Genomic DNA, 14,678 nt, shown 5'->3' with positions numbered 1-14,678 from the left:
GGGGCGGAGGTAGGGGCTCAAGAATCTTGCCCGCCCAGGACCCGAGAGGGTAATTTTAGCCGATCTCCCATTGTCCAGACGTAAAGATTTCAATCGGCAGGCGCTCAAAAAGCCCAGAGCCACAGCACCACGTCCGTTACAAATAGGTAGTTTTGTTTCTCTTGTTGTCGCTACACGGAGTCAAACAAAGCCCCGTCTAAGTTTCCTTCCACTCTCTTGTTGGAACCTTTGTGGCTAAAATGCACTTGGGTACAAAAGAGGGGAGAGAAGGAAAAAAGTCCCGATGCCATTTTTTTTTTTTTTTAAATAAAGAGCTTAAACCATCAGGGTTACTTTTTTTTTCTGCAATACTCTCGCAGCCCCTCCTCCCCTCATCTACCCCAAGTCAGCCTAAAGAAAACGTTCAGAAGGGTATCTGCCGGCCACGCTCCGCTCATTGTCCTTACAAACTGCCCTGTTTATTCTCCCCTCTCTGCCCACCACCGCTTCTTACCCACCCCCAGGTCTCCAAACCCTATTCTCCCAGGCTTGGCTGTTATTGTCACACTCAGCTAACTATGCCCACTTAAGACCCAGAAAAGTTGTGGTAAAGAATCTTTGTAAACTTGAAATAAATAATTTCTTCTCTACTCCACCCTCTTTCTGCCCCAGGTTCTCTTTAAGTTTTGGTTGCTTTAGTCCTTGGGAACCCAAGAAAGGACTTATAGAAACGCGTAAATATTTGGGACTCTTTAAATTAAAACATTGTTTTCTGCTTAATCCGGGTGTACCATTACGCTCAACACGAATCTCTGGAGACTAGAGCAAAGGTTGAGCTAGGGAAGGCGGCCACCGACTTTTCAGCGCGCCTGGTTTCTGAGATGTGGCTGCTGCGCCCCCTGCTGGTGGACTCGCTTTTCCAAGACTGTTTTCACCTTTAAAAGGTGTGTAAAAATAAAGTTAAAAAAAAAAAAAAAGAGGAGGATGGACGATCAAACTAATTACACATAATCTAAACAAAAGAAAAGTTAACATATCATATAAGCCGTGGGACGAAATCATAAGAATCAAATTTAATTTGCTTAACTTAGAAATGTACATAGAACCGCCAGATAAGTGGGAGGTTAAACGAGGGGAAAATAGGTATAAATTATGAGATTCAAAGTATGAATGAATTATGATTGTCCGCGCGCCACGAAGGGCAGGCCGAGCACTCACTTTGTGATTGTGTATGTATCGGTGGGTGCTTAATAGCATTTTTCTGAAAACTTAGAAAAAGCTTATGGATAATTAAGTTTGAAGAAAAAAAAACCCCAGTGAGTTGATGTGGACAACGGTGGCGAATATTTATTAATATAAATACTGATAATTGATGATGATAAAAGAACATCTTTTTAAATCTTGATATCTTTCAAGGTTAGTAGGAAGCAGAATTTTTTTTCTTCCCCCATTGGGTTATTGTGAACCTCTCAGATGTGTGTTTGCACCTGAACTCTATAATAATCTACTTAAAGAGGGTAAGGGGTCTGGCTAGGTCTCTTGTTAATTGCTTTATCATATGAATAAACTATGGGAGTGCATTACAGTCGTGTTATCATTTGTAGTATTTATTTGCAGCTTTCTTTTTAATTAAGTCTACTCTACTTATCAGAGGCAATAAACTAATGGTGGCTGGTGTTTATGCATAATAATGTGAGACGAAAATAAGATTAAAGAAGATGGTGGTAGCAAAACCCATTTTCTCATTAGAATATTTTTAGAACATATTGAAAAAAAATTAGATCACTGGCCACCCGATTTCAATCCAACACTGTCATAGTCCCCTGAGTATTATTATACTTATAATAATAACTATAACAGCCCCAGTCCATGACAGAAGCAAGCCTCTTTTGGGGTTATACTAGCTGACTATAGTTCCAGCGACAATATACTATTGACTAGCAGACAATCAGAAAAAGACTTGGAACAGGGTGCTTCATCCTCTGAGAATTTAAAATGTTGCTACTGGCATAGTTTATGAAAATTGGAAGTGCTTCATCTAATGTAACACTTCCCTTCATGGGCAGCAAAAAAGCTATACACTTTTAGACCAGCATTAGTGATTAGCATATGCCTGGAGTAATCAGATTTTATTTTGCTCTGCTATTGGCCCAAGCCAGAAGCCTTAACTGCCAAGTATAACCCAATTTTATTTTAAAATCTTTTACATTTTTCTCTCCTCGAGTATTATTATATCTGAAGCCAACTGACAATGTTGTGGAGGTGCGGACTGTAGACTTATTTTTTTTTTCTTCTTAGTGGCAAATAGAGGTTTAAGTTGCAGTAATTAGCGAGAACTAGCCAAGCATCTTACTATTATGATGCTTGTTAAAAACGCTTCGCTCCTGCATCTGCATTTGAGTGGGTTCCCCTCCTCTCCTAATCTCCTTATGGAAATGAAGGCGAACGGCGGGGGACCTGCCGAGTCTCGGAGAATGCCCTTGTTAACTGGAATTTCTCAGCATTGCTAATTAGCAGAGTTTGACGACCACCAGTATTGGGGGAGAGCTCTGTTTAACCACTCGCCAACCATTCCGAGGAAGAGCAGACTAATTTTATTTTGTAATTAAAATCTGAAAAGGGCCCTATTTGACAGTTAGGGCTATGAGAGTTTTATCTCCCCGAGAAATAATTACTGCCTTGATAACTCAATTTTCTGAAAAATGTCAACTGTGGGCTCCAAAAGTTTTAATTTCATTACATAAGGAAAAGAAGCAAGAAAAATAGGAGAAAATGTACAGAAAGGCTTTCTAATTCTGGAACTGGTTAAATATATTGGGAACCAGCTTTAGCCAGACGAAGTGCCCCCCCAACCCCTTTTGTTAAGTCCCTCTTTCCTTTAAATGCTAACCTTCCAAGCATCTCTTCTGACCACAACATAGCAGGGATCCTTCTACAGCGAGGAAAATTACATTGGACTCTGGTATTCAAGAGGCAAGTAAATCCAAAAACTGAAATACAGAAACTATAGGAAAGTTCATGATTTTAAAGGCCAAAGATGCAGAGAATATTGGGAGGCTTGGGGAAAGGCTGAGGAATCCGACAAGGTTCCACTTGTCTATCTCCCCCAAATACTACAGGAAGACAGAGACTTACATTACAGAGTAAGGACATTGGAACGTGCTACTTTGTAAAATGCTTCCTTCTGCCCTCTAAGTCACAAAAATGCCGGGTCACTCCACATGGCAGGTGCGGATACTGCTGAGTCTCCAGAAGAACCAGAGCTTTAAGATTTAGGAAACACGGGTGGAGATAAAGCAATGCACTTAGAAGGCTTATTTGCCAAATAAATAAGTTCACAAAATCACATACCTTCCAAAAATAATCAATAAGCAATGTGCCAGAAAAATTGGAATATTGAAAGTTAGGGTAGGAATTGGAAAATGAATCCCATTCCTGTGAGGCTTCCTTTCCTCTGACCTAAGTTTCCCTCACTGAAAGAAACCTGTAGGGGATACCTTAATTTTCATAGTATGACTTTGACGATAATGGTTGTTCATTCATCGGTGCCTTACCCATCCCATTTTCTTCCTATGTTAAATGTTATATTTGGTAAGTGTGAGAGATGACTGACAGGGTTCATAATCCACTTTTTTCAAGATGCTACAAAGAACAACCACAGACTTCTATCCCTTTTTATTTACCATATGGAGACAAGGTACACTGCTAATTTAAAATTGCTTAATCATATTTTTTTCTTCTTGTGTCTCTCCAGGACTTTGCCTTTAATTTTCAGAAGTGGTGTTATAGGCAACAAATGGACAAGGGGCTGTTGAAGCCCAGACCCAATTTTACCAAATAATTTCCCTCAAGAGCTGCAAGGACTCTTGAAACCTGAGGAATGCAGGGTGGTCTGCCCTGCGACTATTGTGTTCACTTTATTCCAGCTAACTCTCACTGATGAAGTAAATACATAAAAAAAAAAGAGTTTGGCAGATAGAAATTACATATATTTCCCTCTTGCTTTGAAATATATATATATATATATATATATATATATATATATATATATATATATATATTTATAATCGTCTTTTCGAGTCTCCTGGGCTGTATGTAAAAGTCACATAACTTACAGTGCTTCATATATTTTCACATCTTTCAGACAGTCCAGATCAATTATTGTTATTTTTTTTTTCTGGGCAAAGGATTCACACTTCACTTTTTTCATTTCCGTTTCATGAATTAGAAACCATGAGATTCTGTTTCTACCACTGCCGTGGCTGTCCAGGGGAAATGTAGTTTGCCCATTAGATGATCTAATTGCTTTAAAACAGAAATTCCCCTGTTGAAGACAAACCGAGGGCATGAAGAGCAGCCACTGTTGGTCTTCAATTGAACTTCTGATTCTCAAAATCAGGGAGGGATCACCAGAGAGACCAAACACTCTAGAGAGACTTTAGTCATTTCGCACCTCCAAATCATCCCTTGGAAGTTTATGTATACACTTATTTGACAGCCAAATATTTTGGGCAACTCATCCTACCAAAGGCATACACATATGTCTTTTGTCCAATGGCCAGGATTGTTTCCGTAATTTAAAGAAAAAGATGTTCCTTTAAAATTGTCTAGCTGCAATTACTTTATTTAGTTGTGCTATCTGAAAACAAACCTAAGCCTTCCTTGAGGTTTTTCTGACCCATATTAAGTGACAGCAATGCAGGCCGGTGACATGTGACTGCTGCAGCAAAGTCCAAGTAGCTGAACTCTTAGCCCGGAGCACTCTTTCCTCGGTGACCTCATATAACTTTCTGCTTTGTGTCACTCAAAAGCTTCCTTTCCGGAAGCTCAACCCGATGGAAATCGAACAACAACAGAAAGTGAGAAGCCTCGGAAAGCAAGAGTCTTAGGGACCCCCAAAGGAAGCCGAAGGAAGGGGAAGGGGGAGATCTGCTCTTCTGGACTGACTGGACTGCTTTTTACAGGAAACGGAGGAAAGTTTTCCACCTGTAGCATAACAAGAAGTTAAAGCAAGCCTGTGTGTGAAAGTCACCCACAGTCACCACCAGACCTAAAAGAAGCCAAGGCTACCAGTGGAAGGTTTGCCTGTGGCTCATGCTAAACGCCAGTGAATCATTGTGCTCCCATCCTGGGCAGGCTGGAATCCTTCAGGCCTTCTGTTGACATCAGGAGGCCGCTTCCAAAAGCTCTTCTAACCTCAAAAGCAATGTCGGAGAAGTCAGCTTTCCCTGAGGCCCACTTCTGCTCATCCTCAGCATCCCTTCCATCCCCGGCTCAGAGTTGGGCTTCCAAACACATCTCCGCGGAATTCTCAGATCAGATCGCTGGCCTGATAATCTTTAAAGCCTTCTTCTTAGCTGGGGCTCTGACTTTTATCTCCTCTCCCACCCTTCTTGGCTTTTTGTTGGCGGCGGGGGGGGGGGGGCACTCCTTCTTCCTCTCTCACCCCCTCCCCCCTTAATTTGGAGATCAGTGACACGCCATGCTGTAATGAGTCCTTCAGAAACTGTTATGATCTATGGAGACAGTCTCTACACCTAATTCACAGATTATTGACAAGCACCGTAGGCTCAATGGTGTCAAGTTGTACTTGTGGTATCTGCACCCTTCAGCAGCCCACGTAACTGCCGGGCCCTGGATCTGGAGCCACAGCTTGGCAGTTTATTGAAAGATAATCATCTATCTGTAGCTCTACTCCTTTCAGCCTGGTCCTGTTCTCTCCCTGGCTCTTTGTCTGGGACTTGAATTCCAGGAACTAAAGGTTCTCCAGCAGTTAAAAAACGAACAAGATACTAAACTTAATAAACGAAAGCTCATCCTCGAACCTGGATCTTATTAATGAACCTTGCCCCTGCCCCATCTCCAAATAGCCTGCCCAAGTCCAAACCACACACTCTGCTTCTCAGCGTTTTAAGCTTGGGAGGTAGGGAGAGAGAAAAGAAGGAAGGAAGGGTTGAGGACTTGGCCTGGACTCAGTGGACCTAAGCTAAGTTGGCCCACCCGGCTGGCTGGCTCACAGGATCTCGAAAGACTCACTACTTTACAAAGCAGGGCGCCCAGCCAACCCGCCAGGGCTCAAGCTTGGACGCGGCGACTACAGACCCAAAGCTCCTGCCACGCCCCTAAAGGGTACAGCGCGGCTGGGGAGATCCGGCGGGATGCCAGCCCCAGGAGGCTCTGCCTTCTCCGAGAACTCAACCCCTATTTGGCGGCCTTCCTAGTCTCCAAAGGTGGAGGGGCCTCCTCCCTGTTGGCAGTCCTGTAGCATGGGATTGGAACCGGGGCTCAGCCACCTGCGGCTGCAGAATCACAATGCAGCAGAGCATGGGTGGTGCGCTCAGGCCTGGCTCACCCACTGGCTCACTCTTTTTGCTCAACCTGGCTGTGCATTCTCCTCCGATTTTGCTTAGTTGCGAATTGGCGGGCTGCACGCCTGTCCCCGCTGATCTTTGCCTAGGTCTTCTGTTCGCTTGCAGGAGAGAAGGCTCGTCCCCTGCCAATTCTTCCACACTCCCCAATGGCGGTTGTCTAACCCCTTTGCAGTCCGTTTCCGAGGCAGGGCCTGCTCTTGGCTTCTCTACTCTTCTGCTCCGCGAGACAGATGACCGCAGCGCTGAGACCAGGATGCCCAAGAAGCGTTCCCCAGGCTCCTCGGTGCGCGTGAGGTCACAAGGCTAGTCTCAGGTTGCGATTTCCCTAACCAGGCCTAGCCTCTTCGTGGAGTAAAGGGTGGAGGTGCCGAGGCAACGGCTCCTGAGTGCTCATCATTTCCACAGACTGTCGGGTAGATTTCTCAAAAGCTGGATATGTGCCCCCCTCTCTACCGAGATCCGATCCCGGAATCAGATGAGAGGGCATGTCATCGCGCGGAGCAACTCCTTTAAAAACCATCTCGGACCCGCTAATCTGGAGGAGGAACAAACACACCCTCAACAGCAGATTTGCAGAGATACGGCATTAAATGAGCACAATGCTATCCCGTTAGGAAATGTTAAAATAGGTTCCTATGCTAAGCGGATAAAAGTTAAAACGGCAAACATGCCCTCGAAGTAGGAAATAGACATTTTGTTCATTTGTTGATAGTTTCTTTTTTTAATTTTAAACTAAACAAACCAACATTTTCCGCTTTGTTGGAGTCCAGAGGCTGTGCTCTTTTTGTAATCCGTCTTTCTGACTCAAACACAAGGCTACTCTCCTTCCCTCGCTGACAGAAGTTACAGCTCTTTTTTTTTTTTTTTTAAACACAGACAGGTTTGGAAGTATTAAATAAAACAAAACTGTTTCCAGGATAACTTAGATTCCTAACCAATAAAATGTATCCTAGACCAACCTCCCCTGAAATTCTACATTGATATCAAAGTCAGGAAGACACCTGTTTGGTAGACAATAGCTGGAATTTAACCGATTGCCAGGAAGGAAAAGTTTGATCAAGAGTGGTTTGAGGGGAGGTAAATACTTGAAGGAGAGACTGGACTTTTAATTACATTCTCGAATTAATAATCAAATATAAACGAATTACTTCATCCACTAGAGATCCAAGCAGTTTATATTTGGAGACCTTGTATCTGAAACGCAGCTGGCATTTAAGCGATGCACTCTTCCCTTTAGAGTTATTTTGTAAAAAGCGGACAAGCGGAAGAAGCATTTTTTTCTCTGTGGTACCATCGCATAACCTCTAAAAGAAGACCCCGAACCAAGCCAGGATGGAGGAGGGAGACTGGGGTGGATGTAAGGAGGAATGCTATTTTTTAAAGAAATGGAATTGAAAAGAATACAATCGCTTTGGTTTTTGTTGAATTATAGTTATCTTTTCGAGGCGTAAAAACTTGTTTCCGCACCCCCACTTCCTTTTCTGAGGGCAATAAAGAGTTTTCTCTAACCCCAGGGCAATAACTGAAGGGGGTTCCGGAGGGCGCTGTGCATCTCCCACTGCGTCCAATAGGGGGCGCTGTCACGAGACCGCGGAGTTGCTTCTCTTCTGAGCTGCTCTGGGCCCTACCGCGACAGCCGCTGGAGGGGTCGAGCTAGAGCTTTCGTCTTTGCGGATAAAAAGAGATTAAAGGCTAAATTCTTTTTGGGTGTGGTGTGTGTGTGTGTGTGTGTGTATGAAGAGAGGGTATCAGTTTTAACCAACTACGAAAATGTAGAGCTTTGATGTTCTTATAAAGAAACTCCTATCGGTTGCAAAATTATAAGGTTTCTGAGCCAATACACAGCTACACTCTGTGTGGGAATTATTTAATTAAAAATATTTTCCATACGTTTATACGATCCTTTAGAAGTACTTTAAAAGCTGACGTTTAATCTTTTGGCTGGCCTGTTGACCGTGCCACAAGTTTCTAATACTTTTATTTTAGCTGGGTTGAAGGCCCTTCTGTTAATTCGAAGGGGAAAAAGAGAGACCCAAATATTTAAATCCCTCGCTAAACAGTTATTGGTCTATTTCTTCCATACTTTGTTTAAATGGGGGCAGTTATGTGACGGACACATTTTACTCTGTTGCTTCCTCAAAGCCAGGTATAAATGACCAAAAGGAATTCTAAGAGGAAAAATCCGGTGTTGGACCACATAACCATCATAGTACAAGGAGAAGTCTAAATAAAATTGTAACCCACCCACCCCCACCCCAACTTAAAAAAAGAAAACCTACCCTTCACCTGTATTTAAATAGCGTGTCTTTAATTACAGCGGCGGGGGTTGCCTGAGGCTGGAACGAAATTAGCAGTCATTACCGTCCTTTAACTCCGTGGTGCTTTGATCAGCACTAGATTAGTTTTCCAGTTCTAACAAAGGCTCTACAGCAAGCAGAGGGCTGTAAATAAGACCGCACGACCTGCCCTCAACACCTTTTCTCTTGTCAATCATAGCTTTATCATTCAGCCCAAGATTAACCTTTATCTTCCAAAATTTTAAATAAAAAAAAAAGAGGAAAAAAGAAGAAGGAGGAGGAGGAGGACGACGACGACGACGAAGAGGAGGAGAGAGAGGGAGAGGGAGGCCCCTGGTCACTGCATGCCTAGGTGACAGAGGTCCTCAGGAGCCTCCTTGAATGGCGATGATGGGCGGGTGTCAGGATGCACAGACCCTCACACTGGTCTTCCCAAACACACTCTCAGGCTGAGAAACCTCCCTTCCCCACTGCACTGCTCATCCCCACAGGGCCTGGCTCCACGAATCAAACAGCCATCCATCATCCTTTCCTTGGCTTGGAAGGAATACGCGCGCCAAAAATCACCTGTACTAAGTTTCTGGACTGAAAAATACCTATCTCTTCTACTAAGTGCAGAGAAAAGAAAAGCAAAACAAATACAAACCAAATCAACCAGCCAACCAAACAAGCAACAAGCAACACAACAGCAACAACAACAACCCCCCCCCCCCCCCAGCCTCCACAGCGACAAAACCCTCTCCTGAGCGTGGGATGGCGAAGGCAATGTCGTTCGATTTGTCATTAGAGGGCGCCAGAGAGTAGCCCACCGCCCTAGCCAGCTTTTCACAGCCCTCCCAGCTCCTAGCCTCGTCAGCCTCTGTATTCCCTCTCAGGTAATAGTTCTTGATAATCCTGCCCCCTTGCGTTTCTATCTCCCTCTATTTCAGTTGCATAAAGAATGAGGGTTCATCATGTCTCCTGCCTCACTTTTTAAAAAAATGCAAGCTCTTTCTCACCCCAATTACAGGCGCCCCCCCCCCCCGCCCCCCAGTATCAACGGGGATTGAAGTGAGCCCTTCAGTATCTGTACTTTTCATTCCAAGTCACTGCGGTCTGCACAGGGCTCTTAGTAGGAGAGCAATACTAGAATTTAACAGTTTTAAGATGGAAACCCGAAATTTTTCATTATTGGATTTACCTATGGGGACTCACGGATGTTTCTTAGTGTTCACTTAAAGAGAAATACACACACCCCTTTCATCCATCCATACAACACCTTGATGACATTCAGACCTTAAAACTATCTGCTCAAAAGAGAATAAAATGTCACTTCAGTTCTGCATTTGTTAAAGAGATCTTAATTAGCATTTAATTCCAAACTTAACACCTTCAGACTTAAATCGGCCTGCGTTTAATAATTGCCACACAGGGTGGGTATCCAGTTCTCTTAAAGGTCACACACACACACACACACACACACACACACACACACACACACAAAGAGGCAGAATGAGAGGAGAGGAAAGTGAGTGAGTGTGTGTTGGGGGGTGGGGAGAGAGAGCTAGCCTTGAATGTCAAAGTTGCAAGCTACTTACGTCCATGCCAGAGCAGGGTGTTGTCTTGTAGCAGTTTGATTGGCAGGTAAAAAAGCACTGAACATGAAGGCTCCGGAGCCTCTTGTCAGCCCAAGCTGGATCACTCCTCACCGGACAGAACGAGTTGAAGGAGCTCGCACTTCCCCCCTCTTCCTCCATCCAAGGCACGGAGAATCCATTTCGGCTTTTCTTCGACCAGTCTCTCCCATCAGCGTCCTGCCTTACCCGCACCGCCTTCCACCAGCCTCCAAGACCTAGCCTAGCTTTGCCTCTGCAATCCCCTGCAACAAGAAAAATCGTTTATGGCTTAAAACCCCAAATGGCTGATTTTTTAAAAGAGAGAGAGAGAGGGAGAGGGAGAGAGAGAGGAGAGAGAGAGAGGGTGAGGGGGAGAGAGAGGGGGAGCGGGAAGAATGCACCCAGAGAACAACAAAAAAGTCAGTTATCCTAACATTGCTCTGTCCCCCACCGTACAGAAGAATAAAAAAAAAAAAAACAAAAAAAAAAAAACAAGCTTTATGTTTTTCAGTGGGTATTCAAAGATAATTTGATGCCATTGTTTCTGCTACAGATGGTTCTTTTAAATACAATAACACGGCTCTTTGTGCAAGCTACTCACAATAAAATCCAAAGCGTTCCCCTGAATAACCATTTTGTTCTCTCTTGTATGGGGCCAACAAAAGATTCCGTGAGGTAATGGGTTCTGTTTATTGAAGCCCATAGAATAGGGGTTTGATAAAGATTTTTTTTTTTTAAGCAGAAGACCTTGGAAGGTCGGGCTGATCTCTTCATATTTTTTATTAAAATATTTGTCCAATACATTATTCCTTGGTGCAGCTGCAAGCTTCCTCCTCAATTCTTAATCAGCCCAAACATCTGTCTCTTGAAGGCTTTAAAAATCTGCAATTGTATCAGTAGTGCAGTAACCTTATGAGACCCTAAATCTTCAGGCTCAGTGCAGGCTTGAAGGCGATGCAGTTTCAACTGGGTGTGGGTGAAAGGAGGGTTGGAGGAGAAGAGACAGGCAATCTCAGTTTCAATGACTTAAGGAGATGTGGTTTCCCTCTCCTCCCCAGGCTGGCTGACCATGCTACCAGATGAATCAGACACATGCATATCAACAAGGACTTCTTCCATCCTGAGATGAGCCTCCTCCCCTCTGCCAGCATCCTCGGTGTGCACAGGAGGAGCAGGGGGCAAGGCATTCTTTTTTTTTTTTTATCCCAGCTGTCCTTCCTCTCTGCTAATCTAAAAATCCTAGGCTGGGAGCCTAGGTTGAGTAGAAGCAGTTAAAGGTCAGTCTCTGACACGCAATGAATCCTACTCTTAGCTCTCTTTGATTCATTCCTAGCTACTTGTGACTGTGAAGGGTCTCAGGATGGGACTGATGGCCAACCTCCTGCTGCAGCGCCTGTCTCTCAGGGTGGCCCTTACAGCCAGCTGCTCCCTTTCTTTCTGTCGCTTCCTCTCACTTAGGAAACCCAACGTGAGAACTCAAGGAGGGTCGGAATGAACCGGAGCAGCGCCCCCACACTGGCACAGGGGAAACTGCAGGGAAGTGGTGTTTTTGGCAAGCCTTTCTGGATACTAGGATGATGCTCTTTCTGGATACATGGAGGGTGCACTGCACTTTAGGCCTGCAAGAGCCCAGAGCCACAGTCACTACTTTCCTGACTTGTGCTGTCTGCGTTATTTGAGGCAAGACAACAGTCTAGGAAAATCCCTTTCATTTTAAAAACAAGTTTCAGTGAAATTTTCCAAACCCTCCCCTTTATTACTCCTTTTCTTCTCAGAAACCTCGCAAATAAAAGTCACCCAAACAGATCCTTAATAAACCTGATATCATCTTCTTTCTTTTCCTTTAGGAAAAAATTCTGTTATCGGTTTACAAGTGGACATCTCACAACGGATTTGGGGAGGGTGGTTACATGAATGTTAGAAAAAAAAAAACCTTGGCAGCAAAATCATTTTAGGACTTATTTCTCAATAATTTAGTTTCTAAATTATTTAAGATGGAGTTTCACAATGCAGTCCTAGTTGGCCTGGAATTCACTATGTAGACCAGGCTGGCTTCATTGCCTCTGCCTCCAGACTCTTGGGATTAAAGGGGGTGTGCCATCTCACCTGGCTTAAAATATTTATTTTATATTGTATAAATTGTTGAGATAAGCAACTTAATATAAGTCTGAAAAGAATAAAAATTGTGGCTGTACTTTAAAAAGTTAAGCATCTCTCTGTCTCTGTCTCTGTCTCTGTCTCTCTCTGTCTCTTTCTGTCTCTCTCTGTCTCTCTCTGTCTCTGTCTCTCTCTGTCTCTGTCTCTCTCTGTCTCTGTCTCTGTCTCTCTCTCTCTCTCTCTCTCTCTCTCTCTCTCTCGATGGTGGTATTTTCGGTACAGGTTTTCCTGACTATCCTGGAGCTAACTCTGTTGGCCAGACTGACCTCGAACTCAGAACTCAGAGATCCGCCAGTCTCTGCCTCCCCAGTGCAGGGATTAAAGGTGAAGTTAAGCATTTCTTAAGACTGGTTGAAAAGGTGAGCCCCAACTGGTACTGTAGCAGCTGGATGGTAAAGCCCTCTCCTAGTATGCATGAGGTCTTAGGTTTAATCCCCAGTGCTGCCAGCAAGAAAAGACCTTGAGCCTGTATGTGTGTCTGCAGGGAGGGAGGGATCTTTAGGACTGGCACAGAACATGTGGGTATTTTCCACCTGGGGCACTGTGGGAATGGGTGGCACACCGTACAGTTAGTAGGAACACTTCTAATAACTGGGGATGAGGAAGGCAACGTGACTCAAATGCCCACGTTGTCATAGCAACTAATTCTGGAAAGACCAGAGTGAACCATTGTACCACTCTCCCTATGTTTCCACTATTTAGATTCACAGGCTGTGGTCAAAGTTTCCCCCTGTTTTACATGAACTGAAAGAAGATTCAAGCTGATGACTTCTCTCCACTGAGGAATCTGAGACTAGACCTAAGGCTCTGGCTCAGGGTGAGAGATTCTGGCTATCTTAGAAGTTGAGTCTGTACCGTCCCAGACCTAAGATGTTTAAAATTAGTTGTCCCTTGTCTCTTGTAAGCAATCAAGAAGGTGTTCACCTGCGTGTGTGTGTGTGTGTGTGTGTGTGTGTGTGTGTGAGAGAGAGAGAGAGAGAGAGAGAGAGAGAGAGAAAGAGAGAGAATGTAAGTCTCAGAAGGCTTAATGTAAAGGCTTTGCACTCAACTAGAAAGCCAACACTGAACTAATTAATGAAGGAAGGAAATGTTCCAACAAGTGATGGCTCAAAGGTCTTTGCAGATAAGAAATCTGGATTCAGTGGAGAGCTACGAAGAAAGGAAGGAAGGGGGGAGAGGGAGGGAGGGAGGGAGGAAAGAAAGGAGATGGTGGAACAGGTGGAAATAAGGAAATAAGGAAGAGATTGAAGAGAGGAGGGAGGGAGGAGAGAGAGGCTTTCTATAGTAAGGGACAAAGCTGACTAATCTTCCACCCCGCCTCTGCCCCCATGTTTGGGGCAAAGAGCCACTAAAAGGATGCTAGAGGCCTGGGAAGAGGCAGCTGCTCTCTGGATATTTAGATAGGCTCTTTGGGACCGAGGCTAAGTCCTGCAAGTCTTCCATTGGGGAGAATGGGTGAGGTTCCTTCAGAATGGGAGTGGCTAGCTCTCAACAGGAATAGATCAGGATGAGGAAAGGAAGAGGGAGGGAAGGAGAAAGGTGGAGCACCTTGTGGTCCAGGAGCAGTACAGAGCATCCGGCTTACAGATAGGCAGCCCATGAAGCCTGCAGCTTCCATTGGCAGAAGCCCTCAACCATCCATACTCTGCACTCAGCACCTATCCATGCTCTCCACAGGGAGATCAGGGTGGCTGGGATCTGAACAGGACATGGTGATAGTGACCTGTTGGCTTGCCCCAGGTCAGGACTTGCCCCAGCCTGAGGAAGTGCTCCTGGAAGCCAAGAAGGGAAGGGACTAGCCACTTCGGGAAGTTAGATGTAAGCATAGGACACCCTCCAAGTGTTCTCTTGGACCTAAACCCAAATGTGGCTAGAGGGAGGCTAATGATGTCCCTGTAAGGCACCACCTGAGGGAAGACAGGACTTAGGATCCAATTGTCCAAGGGCTGAGCACCCTCTGAACTGCAAACCACCACAGAACCGAAGGCATCTTCTTGGCGGTCCTGTCTCTGCTGCGGCCAGCCTTAGCCAACTTCCCCCAGGTTGGAAAGTGGGGTTGGGGTGGCCAGACTGGGTTTCCTTAGCATTCCACCTGGCTCGTGATCTAGTCCCGTGTGGCCTCTGAGGGCCTGGCCCAGATCAGAGAGAAGAAGCCTCTGTAGCAAGGCGCAGAAGCCATTTGTAGGCCATAGCTTTCAAGGTTGCTGTTTTTCACAAGCTTGTATGGGCCCACGGGCTGCTTCAATGTGTGTGTGTGTGTGTGTGTGTGTGTATCTCCG

At 44.8% G+C, this 14,678-nt stretch overlaps 1 long non-coding RNA gene across 34 annotated transcripts in view; it reads right to left on the bottom strand.

The window, feature by feature from the left end:
- LOC103691527 (uncharacterized) overlaps nt 1-14,678 on the bottom strand; it is a 621,145-nt gene that overhangs the window by 53,461 nt on the left and 553,006 nt on the right. For 26 of the 34 annotated variants that reach the window (XR_010064227.1, XR_010064229.1, XR_005500860.2 and 23 more), the window contains one exon: nt 10,225-10,505. The exons of 3 other annotated variants lie outside the window; for them this stretch is intronic. This is a non-coding gene — a long non-coding RNA (uncharacterized LOC103691527). Of the gene's footprint in view, nt 1-10,224; nt 10,939-14,678 lie in introns of those variants that run through there. 5 more of the 34 variants (XR_010064239.1, XR_010064241.1, XR_010064230.1 and 2 more) reach the window with 2 other exon arrangements.

The sequence above is a fragment of the Rattus norvegicus genome, chromosome 2 (genome assembly GCF_036323735.1).
Source record: "Rattus norvegicus strain BN/NHsdMcwi chromosome 2, GRCr8, whole genome shotgun sequence".
Taxonomy (NCBI): Eukaryota; Metazoa; Chordata; class Mammalia; order Rodentia; family Muridae; genus Rattus; species Rattus norvegicus.
This window is presented reverse-complemented; position numbering and strand designations above follow the sequence as displayed.